The sequence below is a fragment of the Saccostrea echinata genome, unplaced genomic scaffold (genome assembly GCF_033153115.1).
Source record: "Saccostrea echinata isolate AGI-Se365-2 ecotype Australia unplaced genomic scaffold, CSIRO_AGI_Sech_v1 ptg000054l, whole genome shotgun sequence".
NCBI classification, from domain to species: Eukaryota; Metazoa; Mollusca; class Bivalvia; order Ostreida; family Ostreidae; genus Saccostrea; species Saccostrea echinata.
Genome location: NW_026889803.1, coordinates 68,775,173 through 68,789,940, shown reverse-complemented (window position 1 = coordinate 68,789,940; position 14,768 = coordinate 68,775,173). Strand labels below are relative to the sequence as shown.

Genomic DNA, 14,768 nt, shown 5'->3' with positions numbered 1-14,768 from the left:
ATGAATCGTCTTTCTTAGGACAATTTTGGAGAATTTATTTTATTTACTTATTTATTCATTCATTTATTGGTTAACTTATTTATTATTTTTTTTGGCACCTGACATTATAATACAATAAAATAGTTTCAATGCAAGGAAAAGATCAGAGGCATTCCGAATATATCGTTCATCTTGCGTTCACCGTTCGTTCACCGTTCACTTTGCGTTCGCGTTTGCGCTCCGTTCGCGTTCTGCGTTCGCTCACCGTTCACCGTTCACACATCGTTCACCAAGTTGCGTTCAGCGTTCACACATCGTTCACTCACCGTTCGCTCTGCGTTCGTTCAGCGTTCGTTCACCGTTCGTTCAGCGTTCGCTCACCGTTCAAGTGGGAAAGTAGAACGTTTCAGGGACTGTAACCCCGAATAAATCATAGAAACTATAAAGTATACACTACTACACTAAATTCTTGTAACCCTTATTACCCCCTATATACTACAGAAACTATAAAGTATACAATATAACATGAAATTCCCTAACCCCATTAACCCCGAATAAATCATAGAAACTATAAAGAATACACTACTACACTAAATTCTTGTAACCCTAATTACCCCCTATATATTACAGAAACTATAAAGTTCAAAATACTACATGAAATTCCCTAACCCCATTAACCCCGAATAAATCATAGAAACTATAAAGTATACACTACTACACTAAATTCTTGTAACCCTAATTACCCCCTATATACTACAGAAACTATAAAGTATACAATACTACATGAAATTCCCTAACCCCATTAACCCCGAATAAATCATAGAAACTATAAAGTATACACTACTACACTAAATTCTTGTAACCCTAATTACCCCCTATATACTACAGAAACTATAAAGTATACAATACTACATGAAATTCCCTAACCCCATTAACCCCGAATAAATCATAGAAACTATAAAGTATACACTACTACACTAAATTCTTGTAACCCTAATTACCCCCTATATATTACAGAAACTATAAAGTATACAATACTACATGAAATTCCCTAACCCCATTAACCCCGAATAAATCATAGAAACTATAAAGTATACAATACTACATGATATTCTCGTAACCCTAATTACCCCAGATATATTACAGAAACTATAAAGTACACAATACTACATGAAATTTCCTAATCCCCTCAACCCCAAATAAATCATAGAAACTATAAATACAAAACAACATGAAATTCTAATACCCCCAATAACCCCCGATATATCTAAGAAACTATAAAGTGTAGATTACTAAGTGAAATTCCCATAACCCCATTAACCCCCAATATATCATAAAAACTATAAAGAATACAATGCTCCATGAAATCCCTATAATCCCACTTAATTCCACATACATCATAAAAACTATTAGGTATACAATACTGCAATAAATTCCCATCATCCCAAATAACCCCGAAATATCATATAAAGTATACAATACTACAATAAATTCCCATAATCTCAATGACCCCAGGTATATCATAGAAATAATAAAGTATACAATACTGTTTAAAATTCATATTAATTCAAGACAATTCAAAGAAAAATAACTTACACATAACTTACCACAGAGAGAGTTATACTGTTGATCATGAATAATTAAAATAGCCCAAATAAATCATATAAAGTATAATACAATAATGCATTAATTTCTATATCTCCAGATAAATCCTAGAAAATATCAAGTAAACAATACAAAATTAAATTTTCGTAACCGAAGATAATTCATAAAAATGTCAGTACAATGCTACACTGAATTTCCTTAACCCTAGAAAATGCCGTCTGTACAATAATACAATAAAGTTGTCAAAATTATCCATGAGCAAAAACTAAGGTTCCATTGCAGACTATTCTGGTGGTTTGCTCTGCTCCAGACTCTAAGGGAATTCTTGGAAGAACACGACAGTGAAATTTTGATATCTCCCGAGTCTACCTCCAGGCCATATAGGAATTCTGGGAAGAACACAGATAGTGAAAATATCCCCGGACTCTACCTCCACCGCTCCAGTTTGAGTAATACAGGGCAAGGCTCCTTGTCCAACACTATAGAAATGCAATATTAAATTATATTTTTTTACCATGATATATAAAGTACAAGTATTAAGGGTATTAATGCAGATAATAATAATAGAAACAACCCAATTTTGCCTAAAAATAATGTTCTAGATATAAGTCTATAGAAATACCCCCCCCCCCTTATTTTCATTTTTTACTGTGATATTTAGCATACAAGTTTTTAGACAAAGTTAATGATAGATAATGATAGAAACAACCACTTTTTGCCAAAACTAGGATCTTAGTTGAACAACTTACCAAGTCTGGTAGCTGCAAGATCAAATGTGATGAATGTTGGTTTTTCTATATATTCTTCAGCTTGCGAGAGGCACCAGATATTGGCTTGGTAAATGTTGACTTGGCAATTACAGACAACCTTTACCCAAAGCCTGAAATAATAAAAGAACCAAATCCGTTAAAAAATTTTTAAAATGATTTAAAGGTTATTTTCAATATTATTCATTGATCTATGCCAATTCTGGAATAAACCTTCTAGAAGAGAATCATTTAAATGTGTAAATGTAATAATAATTCAAGTTGATTATTAACCGACTTGATTTCAATAACTTTAATTGAATAGAAGAAGTAAATTTTTCAAGACTAGAACTGTTAATCCCTTTTTATTCACAAGAACTTTATTATCCTACAATAATACAAGTTAGACTGTTTGTTCGCGAAAGAAAAAAATTAATAAAAATAGCTCAAACTCTGTATTGACAGACATCATGAGTAAAGCTTAGCTTTCCAGAACTATATCAAAATCTTAAGTTACAAAATCTTTCACACAAGTGCATTTCAGGTGTGGATCCAGGATTTTGCTTTCCCAGAGAAGGTACTTTAAAATGGCAAGGGGCATTGGTTCTGCTGAGGTCCCAGAGAGGCAGGGTCCAGTTGGAGGTTTGGGGAAAAGCCCCCCCCCCCCAAGCTCCTGATAGTTCACAATTTGTAGAATCTTATTTTAGCACATAAATCACTTTATATCAATATCATAAATGACTGTCTTACATCAATGTAAGACAATGAAAATTATCTCTTATTTTTTTGTTTTAGAGGGGGCAATTTAGCGTATGAAGCACCTCTGCCAGAATCCATACCTGCGTTCTACGCATTTTTGAACAATACAGTACGTAGTAATCTTAAAAAATAAAAAATTACCGTTGACGATGATCATCACTTCAAATGTATTTTGGACATTTTTTGGCAAATGGCTTCTCTCCTAAGGCTTGTAGTACCTCAAGAATGTTAGGTTTGAGTTTGGACCCTCCAGAACTAATTAAATATTAAAATAATTATATTCTCGTGAATATTAATCATTCATGAATACGCATTACTACATGCAAAAGCAGAAATTTTAGCTAGGATTAAAATTTGGCATTACTTGGCAAGTGTTCAGATGGCTAAAATTGAAGTTTGATATTTACCATAATGATTATATGGACAGTTGATCAAGGCAGTCAAATACATCCTGGTCAATTTCACAGCAGATAAATTCTACCAGTCTATAATTGTCACATCTCTGAAGAGAAACATAACAGAAGTTAGCATTACTGATAAATGCTGCTCCTTCATCTTTAAATAATTTTCTAATATGATAAAAAGTTAAATTTTAAATTTACCAAAAAATCCATCTTAAATTTTAGCCAACTCTAAATCCCGAAAAACTTCTTGAATTCTTCCCTCCTCTTCTGTGAAATAGCCCTAAAATAAAAAAAATTGTCTTATAATTATAAATGTACTGTATGTTAATTACTGTAAACCAACTATTATTCGCATGCAAGAAATATTTGCCAATTTCACAACCTACTTTAACTCGTGAATATTAATCACTGCGAACCATTTATTTTGCTTTGTATTTGTATAGAACAATTCCTCATTTGCAAAAATTAATCGTCGCGGATCGATTTCAAACCAACGAGTCACGAATAAAAGATATAACATGAATAATAGTTGGGTTACAGTATTTACATCTATACTTTAAATCACATTTTTTTTCAATAACTTTATTTTTGTGTACTTATGAAAGAATTCTGTTAGTGAATATTTTACTCTCATATATATATTTAATTCAGAAAGGATCAATTTGTAAATCATTAACTAATTTTATTAAAATTTCACTTTGCAAGAATACATGCATCAAAAAATCATCTTGCTAAAATAGGGTTCACAAAATATTTTTGATCTACAGACTACATTTAAATTAATTACCTTGTAAGAGGTATTTTCTATAAATCATAATTTTGCTTACAATATCATTTCTTTCACTAAGGCCGTCATGTTTTCTTTCTTCATGTTTTCCTCAGCATATTTCTCCATAGCCACTCTCCTCTCCATTGATTTCAAACTTCTGGTATGAATGGCGGTAAATCTAAGGTCAAGTTAGCAGGATGTTCTTTAGATGGGGATTACCATCAGTGTCGATTTTGGCTGTAAGAGACATCTACTTGTCATTCTTTTGGTATAATTTAATTACATTGTACAACAGGATATTAATACGTACATCATTTATTCCCACAAAATCATGGTTAAATAGATCTTTTAAGAAAGCTCTTATAAACATGCATGAAAATGTTTTCTGATCACTATTAAGAAAATCAATAATTATATCATACAATTATAAAAATGTAGATTTTTATCTTCTTCACCTTTGACAAAAGGTGCTTGCCGTATTTCTCCAGGTAAAATATCCAAAAAAGTATTATGGAACAAAAATCACTGATGTTTACTAATTCATTAAGGAAATATACACATTTTTTTTTTAATAAGATCTTTATCTTGGTCCAATATATTATGGATACAAGTAGTCATTTTTATATTGTGTCATTTACTGTAAATTGTTTCTGTTTATTCCATTTTACAAAACAGGGCAGATCATTCCAACTGCATAACTTCCTTAGAATCAAAACTCTTCAGTAAGAAGTTTTCAGAGCTTCCTTAATTAACAAGTTTGTAAATAACATACCTGCACTGGCTTCTGTATTTATACAAAAACTGGTATCGCTTCTCGTCTTCAGCGCCTTCATGTCTTCAGTCGTTTCCTTTGCCTCTTCTTGTACAGTATTCTGTTGGGTCTCAGATAAAAAGTGAACTGAACATGTATATCCACACAATTCCAGACTCATTGTGACCTTAACAGTTTCCTTGCTTAGACAGAGGTCAGCATTTACAGTTCCATGGTCAACAATTAGCTTTCAAGAGCATCTAGAATTTCTCCACTCCATGGCATTTTCATTACACACCCCATATAAAATTCTCAGAAAATGTTTGTACAATATCATGCCAAATTCCTATAACTTCAGATCAATCAGAGAAAATGTCATAAATACAATGCTACAATAAATTTCCATAATCCCAAAGAAATTGTCATGTGGCAATTCTACAAGAAATTCCAATTACTTCAAATAAACCATAGATAGGACAGTCATGTGTACAATACTACAATAAATTCCAAAACCCCAAGATAAATTACAAATAATAACTTATGTACAATCTAATAAAGTCCCATAACACCAGATATATCATAGAAAACATCACATGTACAATACTAAAATAAATTCCCATAACCCCAGATATATCATAGAATATTGTTATGTGTACAATACTACAATAAATTCCCATTACCCCAGATATATCGTAGAACATTGTCATGTGTACAATACTACAATAAATTCCCATAACCCCAGATATATCATAAAATATTGTCATGTGTACAATACTACAATAAATTCCCATTACCCCAGATATATCATAGAATATTGTCATGTGATCAATAATATAACAAATTCCCATAACCCCAGATGATATTACAGAAATTGTCGTGTACAACACAACAGACCTGCCTACCCTTTTCATTGCAGAAATGAAGTCTAAAGCTTAATTTTGGTGGAATTTCAGAGGCAAAAGCATAATTCTTCAAATTTTACAATTTTGTCATCTCATTGCATTTCTATCTCATCTAAACAATTCTGCCTGCTATATATCATAAAATGAAGAGAGTAAAAACGTTTTAAATCATTCATTATTAACATTAACTTCATTTGTTGTAAAACGACGACATTCTAACATTCATTAAGTCATTGCAAATTACAGTTTACATTTAATTACAACCTACTAGCATTAAATTGAGCGAGAAGATATTCAATAAATTGTGTTAAATACTTCTTGAGCTTATGGTACTGTTAAAGTATGATACAAAGGAAGCAATAATCATAACTGACCAACCAAAAACTATTAAATAATGCATTTTTTCAGCATAAAAATTTTAAAAGCATAAAATTGATTGTCATGGCATAACAACTTATTTTAGTTTTAGAAAGCAGAAGAATTATGCCAAAAGTGGAAGGGTTGCCAGGTCTGATATTACAATAAATTCCAATAACCCCAGATATATCATAGAAAATGTCATCTGTACAATACTACAATAAATTCCCATAACCCCAGATATACCATAGAAAATGTCATCTGTACAATACTACAATGAATTCCCATAACCACAGATATATCATAGAATATTGTCATGTGTACAATACTACAACAAATTCCATGTGTACAATACTACATCAAATTCCCATACTCCAGATGTATCATAGAATATTGTCATGTGTACAATACTACAATAAATTCCCATAACCCCAGATATATCATAGAATATTGTCATGTGTACAATACTACAATAAATTCCCATAACCCCAGATATATCATAGAATATTGTCATGTGTACAATACTACAATAAATTCCCATAACCCCAGATATATCATAGAATTGTCATGTGTACAATACTACTGTTCAATAAATTCACATAATCCAAGATATATCAAAGAAATGTCATGTGTAAAATACATGTACTACAATAAATTCCCATAATCCCAGATGTATCATAGAAAATTCCATATGTATAATACTACAATAAATTCCTATAATCCCAGATACATCATAGAAATGTCATGTATAAAACACAATAAATTCCCATAATCCCAGATATATCATAGAAATGCCATGTGAACAATACTACAATAAATTACCATAATCCCAGTTATATCATAGAAATGTCATGTGTACAATGCTACAATAAATTCCCATAATCCCAGATATATCATAGAAATGTCATGTGTACAATACTACAATAAATTCCCATAATCCCAGATATATCATAGAAATGTCATGTGTACAATACTACAATAAATTCCCATAATCCCAGATATATCATAGAAATGCCAAGTGTACAATGCTACAATAAATTCCCATAATCCCAGATATATCACAGAAATGTCATGTGTACAATACTACAATAAATTCCCATAATCCCAGATATATCACAGAAATGTCATGTGTACAATACTACAATAAATTCCCATAATCCCAGATATATCACAGAAATGTCGTGTACAATACTACATTAATTGTTAATTTTGATTCAATGTGTGCATCCCAATGCTAATTCTTACATTCATAATAATCATTAAAATATACCAGGTCAAGTTTGGTTATCAAAATAATTTTTAATTCTCAATCTTTTTGTCAGATGAAACTAAAGACAGTTTAATCCTAAACAATAGTCAATGATAAGCCTGAAAGGTATACCTCTCAATATGCAGCTTCTGAAGTGTGCATTATATAAAAAAAAGCATTTATAGGTTTGCTGCAATATCTGCAGTATAAACAACGCATTTATAGGTTTGCTTTAATATCTGCAAATTGTATTAATGGGACCTGAAGCAAACAGTCAGACAGACAATGATCTACAAATAAGTTGTATCTTCAATAAAAAAAATACATTAGTTACTGTCTTTAAACTGAAAACAAAAAACAATATATGCAGATTAGTTCCAATTTCAATGAGAAAATACAGTTACTGTTTATAACCTGAAAAAAAAACCAAACAAACAAACACATAATCTATTCCAATAAGTTTCAATTTTAATGCAAGAAAATGGATATATATATTGTCTTTCACCTGAAAAACAAAAGACACAATCTATTAGTTCCAATTTCAATGAGAAATACATACAATTAGTAACTTCTTGAACCTGAAAAAAAACAAAACAAAACCAAAAAAAAAAAAAATCCACTATTTAATCAAAGTAGTTCCAAGTTCAATAAGACAATAGTTACTGTCTTTAACCTGAAAAACAAAACACAAAATCTGTGCAAATTATTTCCACTTTCAATGAGAAAATACATACAGTTAGTAATTATGCTTCTTAAACATGAAAAACATAACACACAATCAATCCAAATTAGTTCCAACTTCAATAATGACAAAAAACTGATACAATTACTTCTTTAAACCTGAAAAACAGAACTGAGAAAATCTATGCAAGTTAGTTCCAATTTCAAATGAAAAAATACAGTTACTACATGTCTTTAATCTGAAAAAAAAACAAAACAAAACAAAACAATGTATTTAAATTAGTTCCAATTTCAATGAAAAATACACTTATTAATTACTGTTTTGAACCTGAAAAACAAAACACACAATTTATTCAAAGTAGTTCCATTTTTAATGAGAAAATACAGTTACTGTCTTAAACCTGAAAAAAGTTCCAATTTCAATGAGAAAAAAATTAGTTATATGCTCTACAATCTGAAAAACAAAACACACAATCTAGGCAAATTAGTACCAATTTCAATGAGAAAATTAATAGTTACTGTCCTGAACCTGAAAAACAAAACACAATTTATGCAAATTAGTTCCAATTTCAATGAGAAAATAATAGTTATACCCTCTTTAATCTGAAAAACAAAACACACAATCTAGGCAAATTAATAGTTCCAATTTCAATGAGAAAATTAATAGTTCTTGTCCTGAACCTGAAAAACAAAACACACAATATTTGCAAATTATTTCCAATTTCAATGAGAAAATACAGTTATGGTCTTTAACCTGAAAAACAACACAAAATCTATTCAAATATTAGTTCCAATTTTAAATAGAAAATATACAGTTAGTAATTTCTTTAACCTGAAAACAAAACACAATCTATGCAAATTACTTGCTATTTCGATGAGAAAATGCAGTTACTGTCTTTGACCTGAAAAACAAAACATACAGTCTATGAAATTAGTTCCAAATTCAATGCAGGACATTAGGAAAGAAAAAAATGTTGGAGTTACAATGGAAAGACAGACTTTTGGATGGAAAAGGTAACACTATAAGCTGGGCCTTTTCTTGGCATTCTGAAAAAAAAAAATACAGATCTTTAAATTTTAATATGTCAGCAAATGCATACATCAAATACATTGATATTTATGTAAATAACTGCACTGTTAGAATACATGATAGATGGGTCTGGTATATTTATAAATTTAGCTCTAAATCCCAAAACATGACCATGGTACCTAATTTTAGGCCACGACAACCTTTCAGTAAGATATATATATGCATCAACTCCCAAGGTAAACTCTGAAGGCCCTTGGCCTCAGTGAACAAGATATATGCATGATCAAGCATGCGACTACACATTGCCATAAAATGATTCCAAAATGAGGCCACAGTGACCTATTTAAGGTTGTAAAACACCTTGTCCAAAGGTGCATTAACTTACAAGGTAAAATAGTCCTAGGCATCAAAATGCACAAGTTATGATAAAGACATAACCATGATAATTGCCAAAAAATGTGGCTATGGTGACCTACTATTGGGTTACATCTTTACCCAAAACAATATCAACTGACAAGTGTGAAAGAAAACATCAAGTTATGACAAGTATTTTGAAAATTTCTCAAATGAACCATGGTGACCTATTTTGGGGTTATAACACCTTTGCTGAAGATGCATGAACTGACAAGGCTGGATGCTCCTATGACCATAGTGCACAAGATATGACCATGACACAATTTGACCATGCATAGCCAAAACATTCCCAAATGAGGCCATGGTGACCTACTTTTGGGTTAAGCTACATCTTCCCTCAAGATGAAAGAGCTAACAGGAAGTAATGGTTGTAGGCAATACAGAGTGTAAGATATGTGCATGCAGGTCACATAAATGCGGAGATGTATGGGAAGCCAATTAATACAATAACATAATTAAATGATGAGAATATATAATATATACTATATACATGTGCATCAAAACTACTCAAGCTGTCCTAATGGGACTAAATAAACATCAAAAGGCACATTCAAAAACATGGCCTGTATATATATACACCGTACTTGCATTGAGCAAGCATTCTATAGAATACTGTCTGGGATATAGTGGGTAGGTAATCCAATGAGCACCCAGACAAAAAGCAGACGGAACATTCTTGACCATCACTGCATGTTTGGTAAAGACACCAAAAGCAATAAGATGGAGATTAACATAGAACACAAGTCACTGAAGTATAAAAATAAGAGACACATAGACCTCAAACACTGTCACTGATACAGGAATCACACACCATATGCAGCATTCAGAGAATGCATTGTGCTGAACATCCAACTACAGCATGTAGAAAATGGTTCTTGTACTAAATAAACAAAAGATAATCTCCTTATCCTCAGTCTCTGGATCATAAATGTATAAAGTGTAGCATGTCAATGCTTCCATCAGACTTATAATCATCAAAAATAATACACCATCATTGCAATCAGTTTGGTTTAGATGCAACATATAATAGTAAGTTCAAATAACTTGAACAGTTCAAAAACTACCATGCAAAACTGTAAAACTGGATATTTATTTGTGTGGTTAATTATGCTCATTAGAAGCCAGAACATCACACAAGGGATTATTTCCATGATAATGAAGCAATGAATTATGAAATAATACATCTAAGGCATTAGAATGCAGGGGTTATTTATCGTGTTTTTAGCAAAATTAACTTTACGCATAAACTTCCATGTTTACAGCATGAATCTAAGAAGACTATGACTACCATGCAAATTTTTTTTTGTATTTTTTTTGTTTTCTTGTTTTTTTTTGTTTTTTTTTGTTTTTTTTTTTTTTTGGCATTCTTAAATTTTTAATTACCATGCAAAACTAACTAACTATATATACAACTACTTAGAAAATGCACAGACAGAGAGAGGGGATGTTTGATAGGGTGTCCACAGGGGGAGGGGGGATATGTTTTAATTATTATCGAAGCACTCCTAAATGTAATACAGAGCCCACATCATCATGCTTTACAACACAATAGGATACACGCACAACACAATGGGATACACGCACAATATGATATACACGCAAAACACGATAGGATACACGCACAACATGATAGGATACATGCACAACATGATAAGATACACGCAAAACATGGTAAATGCAAAATCAGATACACGCAGAACACGATAAACACGAAATCGGATACACGCAAAACACGAAATCGGATACATGCACAATACAGTAAGTACATGCGCGATAAGACTTGATAGAATTTCAAGAATATGTTGCAGGTACTCTATTAGTATTTATTTATTTAATTTTCACATTATTTTGTTTTTAGAGTACTTTGCCAATAATCCATTTGTACTTAAGTTAAATTCAATTTTAATATTATTTCAAGCTTATCTCTTACTGTTTTTTGTTGTTTTGAAAAATGAGTTTTTAAGAAATTAAAGAACTGGTAAAATCTTTTTTTTTATTATCTCATTTTTATTACTGAATTTTTAAAGGACTTAGCCAAGAATCAATATCTTAATTCAATTTCTAAATTATTTAAAAGTACTCTTTTTAGTTCTATGAGAAATAAGTTTTTAAAGAATTTCAGAACTTACTTGAAGAATTTATCTAGCTTCTTTATTTTATTTTCTTTATTCAGTTTCAAGAGAACTAAGCAAATAATCAATTTATATTTAAATTCAATTCTAAAATTATTTATCAAACCTAATAAAGCAAAACTCGATAAACACAAAATCGGATACACGCAAAACACGATATCAGTTACACACAGAATACGATAAACACGCAAAACACGATAAATGCAAAATCAGATACACGCAGAACATGATTAACACGAAATGGGATACACGCAAAACACGATATCAGTTACACACAAAATACGATAAACACGAAATCGAATACACGCAAAACACGATAAACGCAAAATCAGATACACGCAGAACATGATAAACAATACGATACACGCAAAACACGATATCAGTTACACACATAATACGATAAACACGAAATCGAATACACGCAAAACACGATAAACGCAAAATCAGATACACGCAAAACACGATAAACACGAAATCCGATACACGCACAATACAATAAGTACATGCGCCAGAAGACATGAATTTTTAAAGGACTTACCCAAGAATGAATATTTTAATTCAATTTCTAAATTATTTAAAAGTAATCTATTACTCTTTTTAGTTCTATGAGAAGTAAGTTTTTAAAGAATTTCAGAACTTACTTGAAGAATTTATCTAGCTTCTTTATTTTATTTTCTTTATTTAGTTTCAAGAGCATTAAGCAAATAATCAATTTATATTTAAATTCAATTCTAAAATTATCTATAAAACCTTTAACTGTTCTCGGCTGCATGAAAAATAAGTTGTTAAAGAATTGAAGAACCTTATCTTAAGAACTCATTCGGTTTTTACTTATTCAATTTTTATTATTTAGTGTTTAGAGCACTAAGCAAATAATCAATTTAAAGCTAACCTCTAGCTGTTTTTAGTTGTATGGAAAACAAGATTCTAAAGAAGTTATTTCAAGATTTTATTCAGTTTTTCTTTAATAATTTTTATTATTTAGTTTTAAGAGTACTAAGTCTATAATCAATTGATATTTAAATTAAATTTTTAAAATTATTCAAAACTAACAAATGAAAATTAAACTTGTAAAGAATTTACTTTATATCTTTATTTTGTAATTTAGGACTCAGATAATTTAATCCTAATTTCTAACTGATGATTTTTTTGGTTAAGAAAATGAAAGTTTATTATTCTAATGAATGCTATGCCTAAACGGTGGTGTGTGCATGTGATGTGTATTTAGACATAGCATTCATTAGAATAAAACCTAATCTTAAGTTCTTTGATTTAGTTGAAAAACCTTTACCGATACAGAATGTATTTTTTGGAAAATTCTGTCGCCTCTTACGACAAGCCCCTATTAGGCTGGGGATCTATTCTCTAAGCCCCCGATCTCCCAGGGGGTTTAACCAATCAAAAAGGACCAAGATAACTAAACAGACCTCCCACTACCCATACCCTTCGTCAATGAAATGTTGTAAAGAAGTTTTATCAGAATTTAAGAACTTATTTTTTTATAAGAATTTAAGAATTTATTTTTAAAAATTATAACAGTTCCTGCAACATTACTCTTAATTGACTTGATACAAGGTAAGTTAGGATACACGCATGATACAATAAGATTCATGCCCCATACGATAGAATAACAGCCATCACGATAAACGCAAAACTTAAGCAAAACACGATAAATGCAAAACCTGATAAATGCAGGACACGGTTAATGCAAAACCTGATAAACGCAATATCTGATAAATGCAAAACACGATAAACGCAAAATCTGATGCAGGCACGATACAATGGGATAAACAGCCATCCCAATGATTGCAAAACCTAATAAAGCAAAACACGATAAACACAAATTCGGATACACGCAAAACACAATAAACACAAAATCGGATACACGCAAAACACGATATCAGTTACACACAAAATACGATAATCACGAAATCGAATACACGCAAAACACGGTAAACGCAAAATCAGATACACGCAGAACACGATAAACACAAAATCGGATACACGCAGAACACGATGAACACGAAATCGGATACACGCAGAACACGATGAACACGAAATCGGATACACGCAAAACACGAAATCGGATACATGCACAATACAGTAAGTACATGCGCGATAAGACATGATAGAATTTCAAGAATATGTTGCAGGTACTCTATTAGTTTTTATTTATTTAATTTTTACATTATTTTGTTTTTAGAGTACTTTGCCAATAATCCATTTATACTTAAGTTAAATTCAATTTTAATATTATTTCAAGCTTATCTCTTACTGTTTTTTGTTGTTTTGAAAAATGAGTTTTTAAGAAATTAAAGAACTGGTAAAATCTTTTTTTTTTATTATCTCATTTTTATTACTGAATTTTTAAAGGACTTAGCCAAGAATCAATATCTTAATTCAATTTCTAAATTATTTAAAAGTAATCTATTACTCTTTTTAGTTCTATGAGAAGTAAGTTTTTAAAGAATTTCAGAACTTACTTGAAGAATTTATCTAGCTTCTTTATTTTATTTTCTTTATTCAGTTTCAAGAGCACTAAGCAAATAATCAATTTATATTTAAATTCAATTCTAAAATTATTTATCAAACCTAATAAAGCAAAACTCGATAAACACAAAATCGGATACACGCAAAACACGATATCAGTTACACACATAATACGATAAACACGAAATACGATACACGCAAAACACGATAAATGCAAAATCAGATACACGCAGAACATGATTAACACGAAATGAGATACGCACGAAACACGATATCAGTTACACACAAAATACGATAAACACGAAATCGAATACACGCAAAACACGATCAACGCAAAATCAGATACACGCAGAACACGATGAACACGAAATCGGATACACGCAGAACACGATGAACACGAAATCGGATACACGCAAAACACGAAATCGGATACATGCACAATACAGTAAGTACATGCGCGATAAGACATGATAGAATTTCAAGAATATGTTGCAGGTACT

At 30.9% G+C, this 14,768-nt stretch overlaps 1 long non-coding RNA gene across 1 annotated transcript; it reads right to left on the bottom strand.

Moving 5' to 3' along the window:
- Positions 1-3,274: 3,274 nt before the first annotated feature.
- Positions 3,275-4,421, bottom strand: LOC133205546 (uncharacterized). Its single transcript, XR_009723623.1, has 4 exons — positions 4,321-4,421; positions 3,692-3,773; positions 3,497-3,591; positions 3,275-3,344 (listed from the first exon to the last, which is right to left on the bottom strand). It is a non-coding gene; the product is annotated as an uncharacterized LOC133205546 (long non-coding RNA).
- Between the last annotated feature and the right edge of the window lie 10,347 nt (positions 4,422-14,768).